Source organism: Limulus polyphemus, unplaced genomic scaffold, assembly GCF_000517525.1.
Source record: "Limulus polyphemus unplaced genomic scaffold, Limulus_polyphemus-2.1.2 Scaffold390, whole genome shotgun sequence".
Taxonomy (NCBI): Eukaryota; Metazoa; Arthropoda; class Merostomata; order Xiphosura; family Limulidae; genus Limulus; species Limulus polyphemus.
Window position 1 is genome coordinate 206,871 of NW_013666000.1, and position 14,592 is coordinate 221,462.

The 14,592-nt window shown below is 34.7% G+C and overlaps 1 protein-coding gene across 3 annotated transcripts in view; it reads left to right on the plus strand.

The window, feature by feature from the left end:
• LOC111085438 (WAP four-disulfide core domain protein 1-like) overlaps window positions 1-14,592 on the plus strand; it is a 46,422-nt gene that overhangs the window by 18,184 nt on the left and 13,646 nt on the right. The window contains exon 1 of one of the 3 annotated variants that reach the window (XM_022383983.1): window positions 8,132-8,563. The exons of the other annotated variants lie outside the window; for them this stretch is intronic. The gene's annotated coding sequence lies outside the window, so the exon portion shown is untranslated. Of the gene's footprint in view, window positions 1-8,131; window positions 8,564-14,592 lie in introns of those variants that run through there. 3 annotated transcript variants of the gene reach the window in all.

The following is a 14,592-nucleotide window of genomic DNA, read 5'->3' on the forward strand; positions in this document are numbered from 1 at the left end:
AATCTCAAGTCTTGTATTAACTTGATTAAAAAGAGATGGGGGGGGGAGAGAATAAAAACAATGCTATGGTGTGCGAAAAAAGCGAGTTAGGTATCTGCAGTATAACATGCTTTTGAAACCTACATTACCAAGTCCAGACTTTTTCGACTAAAACTTATGACTCTCAGTGTGCTTCTCGTGAAAGCTGTGTTTAATATATAATCATTTTAAATATAGGGTTTCCTGTTTTTGATCATCCTGCAGATATACTATTTTAAGTATCCCACAGAAAGTTTTATACTTAATGTTTCAGAGGTTTGAGAAACATAACTGTGGAAAGACACATTTTCGCTGTATTATGTTTATTACTCCAAATTAAACTAACGAAAGCTACCAAATACAATATAAACATATTAGGTCATGTGCTCACAAGTACATAATATAGTGTGAGCACGTGACCTAATGCTATTGTTGACAATGGACAAGTAAGAGTTAATGTATCGGGCACCTTCTTTGACCCGTAAGGAGGGTCATTCATCATGTATGTGAGTGGAACGCCTCTAATAGACCAAAAGTTTTGTTTCCTCTCCCAATTCGCAGATGATGTGGCTGTATGGAAGAGTTCAAATAGTTATAGCAACAACTAACTTACAAGTAGGTATCAACAAAGTAGAAGGTTATTGTAACACATGGAGAATACAAATTAATTCACCAAAATCTATTAAAACAAGCAGACAGTCACCTAAGCTATACCCAAATTGAACCCTTCTCCAGGTAGCCACATCAGCTAAATTTCTGGGAGTGACCTATGACTTAAAACTAAACTGGAGTAAACATATAAATAACGTTCAAAATAGGATATGGCAAACAGTCAATTAAGTATGTCCGATGTCTGACAGGCAACACCAGGGTCGCAACAGAAAATATATTTAAAATCTATAAAACACACATTCGTCTATTGGCAGAGTATGCCTGCTCTGCATAGTTAAATGTAGCAAAGTTCCACTTAACAAAACTAAAGAAAATTAAAAACACAATAATCACTAAAGAATATATAGAGTTCCAAGAACCACAAACATAACATTCTTACGCGATCATGTAAACATTCTTGTGTTGTCAGACAGACTTCTAGATAGATCAAGACAATATGTAATATTTTAGGAAATATATAAATATAAATGTTTTATTAAGAACACTAGCAAATTTTATCATACATGATTAACATAGACCTAAGTATCTCTTCATTCCGTAGGAAGCAATGTTGGAGTGATCAAGCCATTGCCACATTTCCATACCCCCCAGAAAAGTGTTTAAAATTTAATGCTGTGAGGTTGAATCTGGAGCCATTTTAACTACAAATACTGCATACACACATCGTAATGTAATGAATTAAAAGAAGGAAGTTTTAATACATAAGTTGTAGCTGTACATGCCATGAAAAAGGTGGTTAGGTTATGGCTGGACTAGCCTTATCGCTTCTTACGGCCCTGCTTTTACCATTAAATATAATTAATACACTGTATGTGTTACGGCCACCTAATACTAGGCAAACCAACAACCAAGATTTACGTATACTATTAGTTTTATTTTAAAAGGGCGTTTTCTTTTTATGTCAAAATAAAACTATAAGTATATATATATCTGCACAAGACATACAACTGCTTGTGAGAAAAATACTTTGTATTCGAGAAAGCTAAGCGAAATAGTGAAGTGCCTAAAAATATTCTACCTTTCCTATTCAAGACCAGAAAAGGGCCACTCGTGTGTGCGAAAAACTACGAACATTCCATGAATCAGAAAACAGCAAATTTTGTAACTAGTGGTGATAACATTCTCGAAGACGATTAAACCATGCTAAAGAAGTGAGGGAGAGGTACAGTGAGTAACTAACCCTATTAGGTCTTATGACCAAAATCACGACCATGATCACGCGCGTTTCCACATACAAACACACAGACAAGCACACAAAAACACGCGCACTTCTTAGATTGTAAACTGGATCTACATATCTAATAAAAGGAATGGTGTTTCTCAATAGTTGATTTGATCTTAAAAGTCACGTGTTAGGTAAAAAAACACAAACAATCCACCACTACAATTTAATGAAAGCGAGGCAAAATTATTTAGGTTTAAAGTGTATGTAAATGTAATGATACATTGTAATAATCAATAACATTACCTGTTCAGCTGGTGTATATTGCCTTAATGAATGAACAAAAAGATGGTATAAGTACTCAACTAAGTGTTATCTTGCATATGAAAACTTAATGAATCTGAAATAGCTTCCACAATGCCAAATACAGGAAAAACTTCACAGGCTCAATATGACGTCATCACACGATTAAAAGAAGAAAATAAAAGATCTCACACATAGTTACTCGAGGGCTATCTGTGTTAGCTGTCCTTAATTCAGCAGTGACAGACTAGAAGGAAGGCAAGTTCTTAACATCACACACTGCCAACTCTTGGGCTACCCGCTTACCAACGAATAGTGGTATTGACCGTCACATTATGATGCCCACACGTGCAAAAGGGTGAGCATGTTCAGTGACGGGGATTTGAGCCCGCCATCCGTAGATTGCGAGTCGAGCACCCTAATTACCAGGCCCTAAAAAAAACAGACGCCTGACGTTAGACATTAAAGTTTATAAAGTTTCACTGTACTGTACGACTGGATCGTGATGTCTTGCTATCCTGGTAAGCAAAGCATATAATGTCTTCATATTGCCGCCTAGAATGTCTGGAAATATCCACTAAACATTCATTTGGTACAATTGGTGGATGAGCAACATATGAACATTTTGCAATCATAGATCCAGATAAGAATCGTTAGTTTCTGAAACAAACAATGATATTATTTATGAAAATAGAAAATAAGTTATTTGTTTACCCACCAGAAGTTTCCGTTGTAGGAAAAGCAAGTTATATCCATTCATATGTTAGGACATATTTTTCAGTGCTCATCTCGTTCCAATGTTTATTTGAGTACTATGTATCGTGTAACTGTTTTCATTTGTGAACAAATTACCTGCCATTTTTCTTATTACTTATTCCTAACTTATTATGTACTAATTAATCACAACGAAAGACTCTGAAAAATCGCAGGACCAAAGGAGAACCCTTTAGTATTGAAGGGTACTTGCATCTGTCAGTTTTAACTTTAATGTTTATCTTACAAAAATAAATTTACTATTGGCTACCTTTTTACTAGACAGCCTTGGATACACACTTTCAAGAGCTTGTTTTTGTTTTTTATTGCGCTATCTTCGTAGAGTTGTATATTAATACAGACATCGATGTTCGTCGGCTGAAGAAAGCCAGTAAAAATAAATAATAATTATACAGGCATGAAGGTCAGTTATGTTACCATTCCAAAAACTACTTCAAGGTTCCCTTGTTAACTGTACAACTCTATAGTTGTAAACCTCATTTTGAAACCAAAAGGATGGTGCTGGTACTAAGATACTCGTATCAGTACTATTGTTTAAAGGTCAGTTGTAATATCCAAAACAGCTGTTTTAGTTAACGATCACGCCATCGTTCTCATGGTTAACTCCCTTTAAGTTTCAAGAGTGATTTTTTGAAGACCGATAAACTCACTTATTTTCATAAAGTTGCTTAAAATGTTTTTTAAAAAATAAAACACAAAACTCCAAATAGAAAAAATAAAAACACGAGTCCGATTTCAATACTTTGGTCTTCTTTAACCTTAAGATAGAGTTTCGGATATATTCCAGAGCCTGTGAAGTAAGTAGGTTTCAAGTCCACTGTATTCATTTACATGATGAATTTGTAAAATAGGAGGATTAGAATTTTATTTAAAACTAAGTATTTCGAAAGAATGGGCCAGATGTGCAATATGTGTAATACAAAATAAAATCTCAAACACACTGCAAACAGCATGTAAACAAAACTTTATATGCATTTTATACACACTGTTGAGTATTTAAAAAACAACTGCAGTGTAATAAGCCATCAAAGCACTTGAGAAAGTCGTTAGAGTAAAAACAAAAAATTCACAAAACTACAAATTTGTCAATCCGACTGACTAACATTTTTGGAAAGGCATAGCTCTCATTTGCCTTCACCTTATGTACATCTAAATGCACACGATTGAATTACGCTACCTTAGCATAAAGCGTTTTCTTACTTTTATTTATAACCTTCGTAATAAATAATAATAATAATCATTTTGCAACACTACTAACGAGCTAACAGTATACCAGTAGCCATATTCTATGGTTACGAGCATTCTCTGTGTGTTGCAAGGTAACAATCCACCCTCATATCACGTTCGAGTGCACAATTACTTATGCGCACGTGTTACATGATCAGTCTGCAGCTAGAAAAAAAACGTGGACTACGTAGATTCTCTAGATCTACATTCTACCTATGACCCAACCTTTGAAAGCGAAGTTTTCAGTCCTACACATCTCACTCAAGTGTTCCGTGTTGGACAAAGCAATACTATCCTAGCAATCTGTGCCTAAGACGCGAGTCTTTCATACTTAAGGACGAACGCTACCACTGCCGAAGTCTGACATAGCTTTGCTCGAGCATTCTGACTGAAAACAAGAATAAGTTGTATAATTTACCTTTACATTGTTTTCAAACTAAATGTGACTTATTGACATCTACGTTTGTACTTGAAACAGTGCAATTTTATAATATGCCTTTCAAAGAAACAAAATAAGAGAAAAGGATAAAAATCATATTTTGATAAGGTTAGAAACAGTAATGCTGAATAGCGAAACAAGCCTTAACCAGTACTCTAGTAAAAAAAAAAGACTGCTACTCTGGCTAGATGGAAGAAAAACTATAGGAAAGATATAAGAAAAAGCCAGGAGTGTCGAGAGATAGCTCTAAGAAAATGTACGAGAATGATAGACCTAGAGCCCAATCACTCTCGAGGCTTAGCACTCTGAAAAGCTACGAGAAGGATAAGCCTACAGCCTAGTCACTCTCAAGACGTACCACCAAAAAAAGCTATAAGACAAGCGTAAAACATTAGGAAGTAGGAATGAGAGCACTAAAAAGTAAGAAAACAAGGTCGGGATGGGCGGAATAACATTTCAACACTTGGTGTTTTTTGACATGGTGCAATCTCAAACTGGGTGTGTCTATTGTTCTACCCAATCCTACTTCGTGTTTTACTTTGAACTTTGTTTTAATTATAGAGTTGAACTGAGTTTTATTAGAAGCCAATCCTTTCTAAATACTCAACAAATTAAAAAAATCCAAAAATCAGCGGTTTTGATACTATTCTTTTGGCCCATCCCTTACCAGTCAGGTAGATATAATGCCTCCCATAGGCAAAGTATGACTATTGGAGCTTATTGTCTCACTTCCAACATCAAACACCCCTCCCTCATGATGTCATGCATTTTGTTAGGATCACGTAATTAGATTAGATACATATATCTGTATTTGGTTGCTGAAACAAAGTTTACAACACAGAAATTTAGCTATATGCACCTTTCATTTAGTTTGAAAAGTTACCAAGTTACAAAAAACACACGAAGTACGAATGGGTGGAACGATGGCTACACCCACTTTGAGATTGCACCGCGTCCAAAACCACCAAGTGTTGTAATGTTATTTCCGCCCATTCCGACCTTGTTTCCTTACTTTTTAGTGCTTCCATCCCTACCTCCTTATTTTTTATTTAAACATTTTTACACTTATCCTTCTATAATGGCTTGAATATATTCTTGAATGTTCAATTATATGTTAACTATTTCTAGTCTAACATAACATACCTTAATAAAAGCATGTAAACTATCTTTAGATGACATGATATGCTTTTGCTAACAATTTGTAAACTAGGTCTAGTCTGACATAATATACCTTGCTAAAAACGTGTAAACTAGCTCTAGTCTGACTTAGTATACCTAGCTTAAAACACATAAACTAGCTCTAGTCTGATATACCATACCTTGCTAAAACCTGTAAACTAACTCTAGTCTGACGTAATATACCTTGAGAAAAACATGGAAACTAGCTTTAGACTGACATAATATACCTTTCTAACAATATGTAAACTAGCTCTAGCCTGACATAATATATACCTTGCTAAAATGTGTAAACTAGCTTTTTTCTAATGTATTATACCTTGTTAAAATATGTACTCTGACTCTAGTTTGACATAATATAACTTTCTGACGATATTCAAATCGGCTTTAATCTGATGCACGGCTTCCTGAAAATGTACAAATATGGACTTTAGTCTGTGCAATAGGATTTCCTGAGAATATATGAACTGGCTCTAACGTGAAATAGTACGTCTTTCTGAGAACATATAAATTGCCTCTAATTTGGTGTAACAGTACTTATCATGGTATCGTTGCTTAGAGAAAAGAAAAGCATATAGTAATACTTTAACTACATAATGTATGCCATATCCACAACCTGAGCTAATGTTTATTTTAGAGAGCTTTTAACTAAGTTTCATTTTCTTTTCTTCTCGCGGATTTCATTTTAAACTCAATACTTTGAAAGAACTTTAAGTTAGGCTTAACTTTGTGCTTACGCTATAAAAAAGAAAGAAAAAACACAGCGGGGAAACTTACGCCTCTTCTTTAACTGAAATTCAACATAAATAAAATATATGTAGAAGGAGACAGTTGTAGGGAAGAAAAGTTACCATGGTAACAACTACTAATGTTTAGCTAAATGACTGCTTTTTTTTGCGGTTTCGACGGCATTTACAAACGCGAAGAAAGTGATAAATGACTCAGTAAAAGTATGCTGTTTTTAAAACTTTGTGCTCAATGTGTGCCTCTCGGAGAGGCTGAATCTCTGCAGCATCTGTATATTCATGACCTTAAATACATAACTATAAAAGAAGAAAGGCCGGACGTAGCCAACTGTTCGTGTGCTGGACTTGCCGTAACATCGCGCTCCGAACTTAAAGGCCTTGGTTGAGTTATAAGAGTGACAGTCAAATTCAACTCTTTGATTATAGTGGCCCAAGACTTGGCGGTGGGTACTGTTAACTCGGTGCTTTTCCTTTAGTTTGTCAGTTCAATCTTTAGAATCAGCTTTGTGTAGCTTTGCGCGACCACTCAAAACAAATATCAGCAGATTTTAAATTTTATCTATTTTACAGAGCTAAGCAGTGGTAACGTAGAGAAAAGTTTCGAGTTAGCATAAGAACAGTACCATCAAAACGGAGACTTTAAGGGTATCCCGATAAAAAGGGCGTTTTACACTTGTACTCTACAAGTTACGTCAAATATTCAATATTTGCAAAGGGTGTAAATCGTAAAACTCGAATATGTAGACATATGCATGCGATAGTGTACGATAGTAATTGATAAGTTGTTATAACAAGCGATAAAACGTGCTTACTGGAACAGAAAAAAAAATTGTAATTCAATTAATTAAAGAAATTGCGGTTTTACAGATCAGGGATATACTTAATGTTATCCATTCAACTCAAATTTATTTTGTTATGCATTAAACTACTCACAAGTAGTTTTTTGGAACTTTTCTTTCATCTAACCAAGACATTTCGAAATTGTAAGCCCATTCACTCCACAGTGCTGTTGGCAAGAAGATATGATTTTTTCGGATCTGAATACAATTGCCGAGAATATTTTGAGCTACAGGCATTAAATGAGAGCTATGACATGGCTTTAACTCTAAAAAAGAGATATAGATATGAATCCCATTAGAATATTCCAAACATTCGGCTCATGATTACTTAATTCTGTATTCTACGATGAGCAGCAGTGATGCTATTCTATAGCTAAACGTTTATCATTCTTTTACCTATTTACTTCCTTATCGTCATGTCAAGTTGAGTTGAAATCAATAAAAATGTGTAAGACATTTGCATGTTTTGAATGAAGTTTACTTTGATACGTCTATGCAAGTTTAACCTTGTATCTGATAAGGAAAATCCGGAAGTCTGTTTTCATTGCTTAGGTTATGATATTCTTAGAATGCCAGATATCAACGAGGTAACGTTCTGTTATTCAACGGTCCTGGGCAATATTTCCACACAATCCGAACATCAAGGTCGTGCTTGCAGATTAAGAAGACAATCAAGTAATTGTGACATCTAAAAAGCATGCTGTTGTCTCCGTGTCAATCCTTCAAAACAGTTTGAGCTAATAGAACTAAGGAACAGAATAATGTGTGTAGATGTATCACTTTCGATTTCCAGCAATTCTAACTATAAATAAATGTAATGAACAAAATATACCTTCCATTAGGAAATGTGTTATTATCTGTAGTTCAATTCATTGCACTACTATGCAACAGTAAGTAACTCTGTAGCTAAGAGACCACAGTCCGTCAAAGTCGGTTCGAAGAGTTCATTTGTATCACCTAGATGTTCACAACAATGCATCCGGATAGTTATAGCGCTTCAAAGAAAGTTCTGGAACATCTGTTGAAAGTTTCAACAGTCTCCATTCAATAAGAGATTTAACTACAGTATCTGAACAAGGATTTTGTGTGTGTACGAAAACAGACGTCACTTTCGTAGTGATTATACTAAACTATTTTACAATTTTTTCAACCGACGTTCTCAAGCTTAGGCGTAGAAGATGGATTTATGTAACGTGCTGACTTAAAGGTAACAACTGTTGAATTCAATTATGACCTCAAATTTTGTAGACCTAAGATAGTTTTGAAAATACTATTTGACAAACCCTATTTTCTGTAAAATAATAACCAGGAGTTTGTTAAATATGAAGTGCAATTATGAAAGTATAACAAAAATGTTTTAAGAATAATAACGTTATTTTAAACTGATTTATGACCAAATAGAAAATTAAATTAACTAACAAGGCGACATTACTGCTTGGCTGATAATTTTCGAAAATCATGCTAATTCATTATGTTGGAGCCCCAGTGGCACAGCGATATGTCTGTGGACTTACAACGCTAGAAACCGAGTTTCGATACCCGTAGTGGACACAGCACAGATAGCGTATTGTGTAGCTTTGTGCTTAACTACAAGCAAACAAACATTGTGTTGGGACAAAGGAAACTCTATGGCAATTCGCCTGAAAGAATCGAACTTGTAGCAGAGCTACAAAATGTCGAATCTATCACTTTGTAACATGACCTGCTCTGATAAAAACATACAGATGTAAGTGCACCCTTGAAGATAATGTCGTTAGTTAAACGTTATTTGTCAACTTACACGCGTGGGATGTAAGCAATAAAATATCTGACCCTGGAATTCTTAATACACATAAAAAATGTGGTTTAAGTCTTTTAGAGTCGTTTCTGAATATTGGCTTTATTTACTGTTGTAATATACCCTAATGGCCCAGTGGTTAGAGTTCCGGACTGTGGATCTGCAGATCTAATATATGGGTTCCGTATCTGCAAAATAAAACATAAAAAACGCTTTTGTGGATGTGGATGCACTCTAACTATATTGGTCAAATCCCTCTCTTCGATGAAACAAGAATAGCTCAAGAGCTACTGATGAGGACTGTTAACTAGCTACGTTACCTCTAGTACATCAGTTCAGAATGAAGGACGGTTAGCGCAGATAGCCCTTAAGCAGCTTGGAGCGAATACCCGAAGAAACAAACATATGTATGAAATAAGGAAACAAATAGAACACTAAGAAGAACACCTTTGTCGTCAACACCTAAACCTTAAGAGACCACCAACACAAATTAACAATTTACAAAACATACATATGCACAGATAGCAAGAACACTCACTCAAACTCGCGATACACCCAAACAAACAAACAAATAGAACACACAACACATAAGCCCAGTAACGCAACAATATGAAACCATAACCAAAATAATAGAAGCAGCTAAAAACATTCTCTCCGAATTTCTAACACAATACCGAAACCCCTAAAACCAAGAAGACAGCAACACTAGTCATTAAAATAGCTATAGAACATCTAACACCATTACTAACTACCACAGATCATACAATTACTCGTACTTCCACAAACATTACAGAACACAACTACACAGCTAGTATAATTTCATAAAGAAATACATAACCTGACAATATAAAATGGGCATAGCCCTGAAAGGAAAGTAGTAACAGTAAATGATAGACATCCAAACCAGCTTACCAAACACCAAGTATAGAACACCAAACAACAACAGCTCAGGAGGGAGGAAGAGGTCAACTTGAACCTGACCGTCCCAGGTCATCAAGGCGTAAATCCCGATAAATGGATAGATAATAATAGCCACTAAGCATAGAAGGTTAGGTACTTATATAGTAGATTCATTGTAGAAATATAATATAATGCATGTTATGTTTTCTAAGACATAAACATGCTAATCGTAGATTTGCCAGTCAAAAAGTTCTAACATCAGATTTTTAAGAAATGTGTCTAAAGCAATTTTGTTGTTCAAACTTAACTTGAACTTTCATGTTTGTAGCTTAGATTGTATAAATTATAACTAAATAAAAAGGAATAAATGCCATCATGTTGTCAATTCATGAGCTTTTATTAGATTTATATTAATTAAACATTTCCGTTTAATAAAATATTGTTTGTTAGTTTGTTATGGATTTCGCGCAAATCTACACGAGGGCTATCTGCGCTAGCCGTCCCTAATTTAGCAGTGTAAGACTAGAAGGAAGGCAGCTAGTCATCACCACCCACCAACAACTCTTGGGCTACTCTTTTACCAACGAATAGTGGGATTGACCGACACATTATAACGCCCCCACGGCTGAAAGGTGTGATGGGGATTCGAACCCGCGACCCGCAGATTGCGAGTCGAGCGCCCTAACCACCTGGCCATGCCGGACCGTAAAAGTTATATATACTCCTTCAAAAATAAAAACATTTGGGAAATTGAAGAGTAAATGATTCTCTCCCTCTCTATTCATCAGTATTCAGAGACAAGCCGAATGCTCGTCATATGATGACGGGAAGTAATGATTAATTATAATCTAGTAACAATACATGTATGGAGAATGATTATTCTATTTCTAGTATTTTACGAAAACAATATTTTTATGTATATTTGGTCATCTCTTTTAAGTATTACTTGATTAGCATTTTGACTTCTGTATATTCTTAAGTTGTGTTCAAATGTTCTTCTTGATAAATCATTATCGATTGTAACATGCAAAAAAAAATTATTCTTAAAGACATATTCCTATTTGGTCAACTGTATGACCCTGCAAGTTATTAATTATGGTGGTAAAAGCAGTGAATTTTATTATGTCTTCTCTTTGAACTGTCTTCCTGGTTTTGCTTTGTTAGCCTGTTGGGCTGAAGAAGCGTGCTTTAATTTGGGCATTTTCTAAATTGAAATGTGCTGCGGGTAAAACATGCGGGTTGTTATGTAGTTGTAGCCGAGGGTTCGGGTTGGACAAAATTTGCATCAGTGTGTCTCCTTGACAACCAAGCAAAAGACTCAATGGGGAAATTTCAGCCAATAATTATGATTTTTGTGCGGCAGCAATACCAAATGTGGGGCGCGCGTATACCCAATTAGATTTTATTACTCATCACGATCTCTACCATTCTACCGTCAAATCTAATTATATGCCCAAAGTAGCGTTTCGTCCGTTTTATATATATATATATGGCTGGAAGAATTTTAAAAAAAAGGGCAAATTTGCTTGTCGCGGTTGAAAGCGCCATCGTTTCTTGCAAGTTGCATGTTGATCGGTACTGCAACGGCCGAGATATCGGTGTGACAGACGAACGTTTTTTTCGTCTTTATATAGTAGATGTCTAACTTTATCTCTTGTCAAACTGAATTAATCTGATTTCCCTGACTTGTTTTTGTTCACTAGTCACTTTAAATGGTTTTACAGAATTAATGAGTATTCCCATTGTAATAATTAGTAATTGAGTTTCCGGTTTGGTGGCCAGAAAATGAAACTTTTAATCTAATTATGCGATAAATATTTGTGAGTGTGCTTCCAAACTTTTAGCAGAATAGCCTACACCGTTCGAAACAATCTTAATGATTATTAAATACATGATGAATAACATATAAATATTCTACCCTGAAATACACTACATTACATTAAAACAAACCCAGATGGAATTTTCATTACGTATTTAAAAATTACAGATATACAAAATATAGCGAGCGTACAACCTTGCAACAAAACATGCATGTCAAATCTTAAACATAGACCCCCCTCAGTGGCAAAATGGTATGTCTGCGGAATTACAATGCTAAAAACCAGATTTCGATACTCGTGGTGGGAAGAGAACAGATAGCCCATTTTGTAGCTTTGTGCTTAACTTCAAACAAACAAACTTAAACATAGAGAAATGGTTAAAATTGCAGTAAAGAAAATAAAACTCAGCTGCTAATATTTCGACCGAACGACATTTTGGGATTTTGCCGAAATGAACTGGTCACTTAGCTATTTTTTCCCTGTGGCTATTTTTCCATATTTCTTAGAATTTTCAAAATTCGTGACTCTGTAACAGCTCTTGTTACGTCAGTCAAATAGTTAACAACGAATAATTCTATATTCATCTCACAAGTTTTTATTCTATTATTGGTTACTAGGTTACACTTATTTAAAATATATATCTAATATCCTAGTATACATATTAATAAAATTCATTGTTAGTATGAAAAAACTATAGCGTGCCACTGAAGGTCTATTATGTTTCTTGACATAATGGTCATAAAGGTGATATGATATGATAAAGTAATCGACATGGGTTTGCTGAAATGCAAAAACTAGTTAATGGTTTCATCAAAGACGGAATTCGTCCAAACCCAAAATAAATTGTATTTCCCATATACACTCTTTGTCACTAAAAATCTGAGTAAAGTTTTTTAATATATTCAAATAAAAACTGTTTATTTACCACTCTTAAAAATATAGAAGACTTACCATCACTTAAAAGATCCGTTAACTGTTGTTGATAAATCGTTATTTACATGATTTAGTGTTCATGTGCTAAAATATGCATTGGCCAGTCTATTGGAAATTTAAAGGTAAGATATTAAAGAACATTAGCGTAGTGATGAAAAGAAAAAGATTCGTGATTCCATACTGAGTGAGCATTACGTAAATACAGATCTTGATATTTTAGGGCACGAAACTGTTTAACTGTTCCTGCATAAAGAAAAACATTACTTTCGCGAATCACTAGAAATATGTAAATATTTAGATGATATTTTAAATTATATTTAAATCCTGCAAGTTACATTACAAAAGTTTGGAACCCTGTATTCAATTATAATTAGTGTTCCTCAGTTTAATTTCATTTATATCAAGGGCCTATATGTTTATGATATTTTAAATCGAGACTTGGGTCTTACAGCATCCATTACAAAATTTTTGGAATAAGTATTCACTAATAATTATAATTCTTAATCTCATTTGTATATAGGATCAACTTTTTTAGTAGAATAGAATACGGGAATAGAAATAGGCTTATCCTGTTCGCCAAAACGGGTACTCATACGTGTACAAGATAATCTAAATATTCTCTATAAGGGTCTATTTATCCTTGCCAGTGAAGGAAAAACAAAAAAAAAATCGTTCATAAGGAAGCCATGATTTAAAACAGGTTTGTAGTTTATTTTCAAAAATCAAACTTAAGGTGTGTTTTTTTTCATAGATTTACAAAATATGTTTACCTACAGAAATATGGAACGGGGAAACAGAGAGAGTAGGGTTTGTTTGTTTTTTTTAAACTTGGACGGCGACGGATAAAAATCGCTACATGTCTGTTTGTGGAATTTCGCGCAAAACTACTTGAAGTTAATCTGTGAAGTGATAAACTAGAAGAAAGACATTTAATTAATAACACACACCGCCATCTTTTGGGTTACTCTTTACTAACAAATAGTGGGATTCACCGTCACGTTACAACGCTCAATGGTTGAAAGGGCGAGTATGTTCAGTGACAGAATTCGAATTCACGACCCGCAGAGTGCCCTAAGCACCAGGCCATGTAAACTATACATTTATTTTTAATCAAAGGCGTCATTAGTTACTTAAAAGATTCGGAGTTCGGGCTCCAAAGTGCGGGAATTTTCGGCGTTTCAGTATGATATGGATCATGGTTTTCTATTCTGATTTTTCAAGACACCAACTGGGGATTCGGAGCACTTTCAACTAGAATCAGGGCACGGGCCCCATGTGCCAGTGCTAAGCGACCCCTCTGCTTTCAATCGTTCATATATATTTGAAATTATAGGTTGTTTTTTTGTCACTAGTTGTTTATGTTTTACGTAAAATTGGAAATGTGAAATTGTTTGTAAAATTAGTCACAAAATAAATAATCAATGCAATGTAGTTTGATTATTTCTGCCTAACCCCTTATTTTTGTGATATGAAAAAATTATGCTTATATAGTTATAGCGCAAGTGCTTATGGTTTTAAAGGTTTTGAATGTTTGTGGATTTTATGTGAACAGCCGTGCAATTGTTTAAGCAACATTTCATGCAAAATTGCTTCCAGATGTAATCTCATAGCACCTTTTTTTTTTTTTTTACAAATTTTCGAAGTGGCACAATATGTTTTGGCTTTTGATATTTGTAATATTCAGTGCTGACGAGACTCTTCGTCCAATACCAGGGCTCGTCTTTTGATCACGAAATACTCCTAAATAATATTAGGTCGTCAAGAAATTAATGTCGCGTTTTGGAACACTTTCATTTACCACCTCCA